The sequence below is a fragment of the Delphinapterus leucas genome, chromosome 6, assembly GCF_059928025.1.
Source record: "Delphinapterus leucas isolate spDelLeu-1000000601 "Yukka" chromosome 6, BTC_Dleu_Yukka2, whole genome shotgun sequence".
In the NCBI taxonomy this organism is placed as follows: Eukaryota; Metazoa; Chordata; class Mammalia; order Artiodactyla; family Monodontidae; genus Delphinapterus; species Delphinapterus leucas.
This window is the reverse complement of record NC_143134.1, coordinates 84,598,806-84,601,954: the sequence shown is the minus strand read 5'-3', so window position 1 is coordinate 84,601,954 and position 3,149 is coordinate 84,598,806. Positions and strand designations below refer to the sequence as shown.

At 42.2% G+C, this 3,149-nt stretch overlaps 1 pseudogene; it reads left to right on the top strand.

Annotated features, from left to right (window-relative positions):
- The first annotated feature begins 1,460 nt into the window (after positions 1 to 1,460).
- On the top strand, positions 1,461 to 2,766 carry LOC111174565 (S-adenosylmethionine decarboxylase proenzyme pseudogene; annotated as a pseudogene).
- The last annotated feature ends 383 nt before the right edge of the window (positions 2,767 to 3,149 follow it).

Sequence of the window (3,149 nt, the reverse complement as noted above, 5' to 3'; positions counted from 1 at the left end):
ATATCACTGATATGTGGAATCTAAAATATGACACAAATGAACATATCTATGAAACAGAAACAGGCTCACAGACATAGAGAACAGACTTGTGGTTGCCAAGGGGGAGGGGTGTGGGGGAGAGAAGGATTGGGAGTTTGGGATTAGCAGATGCATACTAGTATATATAGGATGGATCAACAACAAGGTGTTACTGTATAGCACAGGGCACTATAATCAATATCCTGTAATAAACCACAATGGAAAAGAATATATATATACATAAAACTAAATCACTTTGCTGTACCAGAAACTTACACAACACTGTAAGTCAACTATACTTCCATAAAATTTTAAAAATATATTGCTAAAAAAATTAATTTATCCATGATGAACAAAGTATCCAAATGGCCATGATGAAGAAAATATCAAAATTTTAAATAAAGATCCCACGCACAGCTCACCTCCCTCCCTCACCCTAATCCTGGTTCTGTTGAATCCTGATTACCGAGGGATTTTTTGGCACCTCTGTAAATTTTCTGCCCGAGACCAAGTATCTCACTCACTTCACCCTAGTTCTGGCCCTAGCATGAGGTCTTTGGTAAAAGAATAGGCCACTCTTAACCATCCTCAATCCTCCTGTCTCCCTGCCTGTGATGCCCACTGCATTTCTGCAAAGCTACAACAGCTGAAGGGGCAGCCTTTATACATCCTCAGATTCCACAGTCCCCTCGAAACTCCAGTCCCTGGCTGCTCTGGGCCTCACAGAGATAGTGCCATCACTCCAGAGACAGAACTGACAAGATTAGATTCTGCTGATTCAATATTACCTGAGGCCTGTGTTCTCCCAGGAGCCCATCATTTCCAAGGGGATTTGGCCCCCGTCTTTACTCTCATTATATCCCCAGCCTCTACCACAGTTTCTGGTACACGGCATGTACCCCTCCCAAAAAACTTGTTGAATTAACAAGGAACTCCTTTAGATTACACACAGAGGTGAATAAAAGCAACCCCCAAAATAAAAGAAAGAAATTAAAGGTAGTTGAAGAAATGAATTAGTGTTGTGTAAATTACAATTTAAAGAATCTGGATTCAGAAAATCCAAATAGCTTAAAAAACAAATCAGCAGGCTCCCACAGTATGGCCAGCAACATTAGCTAGCGCTCGCTCTACTCTCTCTAATGGGGAAACAGCAGACTTGTAGAGACTGAGCTGTATCAGCCTCTATTTCCAACAGACTCACGTTCAACTTTCGCTCACAAAAAAAAAAAAATGCTGGGAAAATTTTACTAACCCTTATTTTTTTTTAAATAGTTAATATAAAATTATAGCAAAGGGGCTTCCCTGGTGGCGCAGTGGTTGGGAGTCTGCCTGCCGATGCAGCGGACGTGGGTTCGTGCCCCGGTCTGGGAAGATCCCACATGCCGCGGAGCGGTTGGGCCCGTGAGCCATGGCCGCTGAGCCTGCGCGTCCGGAGCCTGTGCTCCACAACGGGAGAGGCCACAACAGTGAGAGGCCCACGTACTGCAAAAAAAAAAAAAAAAAAATTATAGCAAATAAAGAACCTGAACTTTAGTAAGACAGCTGGAACAATCCGCAGCGGCGGTGGCAGCGTTGGGAGAAGAGATTTAATTTACTTGATTTTCTGTGGTTTTTGGTTGTTCGCTAGTCTCACGGTGATGGAGGCTGCACATTTTTTCGAAGGGACGGAGAAGCTGCTGGAGGTTTGGTTCTCCCGGCAGCAACCTGACGCAGCCCAAGGATTTGGGGATCTTCGCACCATCCCAAGATACAAGTGGGACATACTTCTGAAGGATGTGCAATGTTCAGTCATAAGTGTGACAAAAACTGACAAGCAGGAAGCTTATGTACTCAGTGAGAGTAGCATGTTTGCCTCCAAGAGACGTTTCATTTTGAAGACATATGGTACCACCCTCTTGCTGAAAGCGCCGGTTCCTCTGTTGAAACTTGCTAGGGATTACAATGGGTTTGACTCAATTCAAAGCTTCTTTTATTTTCGTAAGAATTTCATGAAGCCTTTTCACCAAGGGTACCCACACGGGAATTTCCAGGAAGAAATAGAGTTTCTTAATGCAATTTTCCCAAATGGAGCTGCATATTGTATGGGACATATGAATTCTGATTGTTGGTACTTGTATACTTTGGATTTCCCAGAGAGTCGAGGAATCAGTCAGCCATATCAAACCCTGGAAATTCTGATGAGTGAGCTTGACCCAGCAGTTATGGACCAGTTCTACACGAAAGATGGTGTTACTGCAAAGGATGTCACTCACGAGAGTAGAATTTGTGATCTGATACCAGGTTCTGTCATTGATGCCACACTGTTCGATCCTTGTGGGTATTCAATGAATGGAATGAAATCAGATGGAATTTACCGCACTATCCACATCTATCCACATCACTCCAGAACCAGAATTTTCTTATGTTAGCTTTGAAACAAACTTAAGTCAGACCTCCTATGATGACCTGATCAGGAAAGTTGTGGAAGTCTTCAAGCCAGGAAAATTTGTGACCACCTTGTTTGCAAATCAGAGTTCTAAATGTTGCACAGTGCTTTCTTCGCCCCAGAAGACTGAAGGTTTTAAAGGTCTTGATTGCCAGAGTGCTCTACTCAGTGACAACAATTTTGTTTTTACCAGTTTTGCTAAGAAGCATCAACAACAGCAGAGTTGATTAAGAAAAATGATGAAAAAAAGCAAAAAGAGAACACACACAGAAGAAGGTGGTGGCTGCTTTTTAGATATTGATACCAAGGGCCATGCTTTCCATAACCACCCCCTTGTAGGTGCAGAAAGCCCTAGATGTAATGATAGTGTAATCATTTTGAATTGTATGCATTATTATATCAAGGAGTTAGGTATCTTGCATGAATGCTCTCTTCTGTGTTTAGGTATCCTATGTCACTCTTGCTGTGAAATTGAAGTGCATGTAGAAAAAACCTTTCACTATATGAAACTTTACAACACTTGCGAAAACAATTCAATCTGGTTTATGCACAGTGTAATATTTCTCCAGGTATCATCCAAAATTCCCCACAGACAAGGCTTTCGTCCTCATTAGGTGTTGGCCTCAGCCTAGCCATCTGGGACTGTTCTATTCAATTGCTACCAGGATTTTGCATCCAGTTACCTCCACTTACTAGAACATATTCT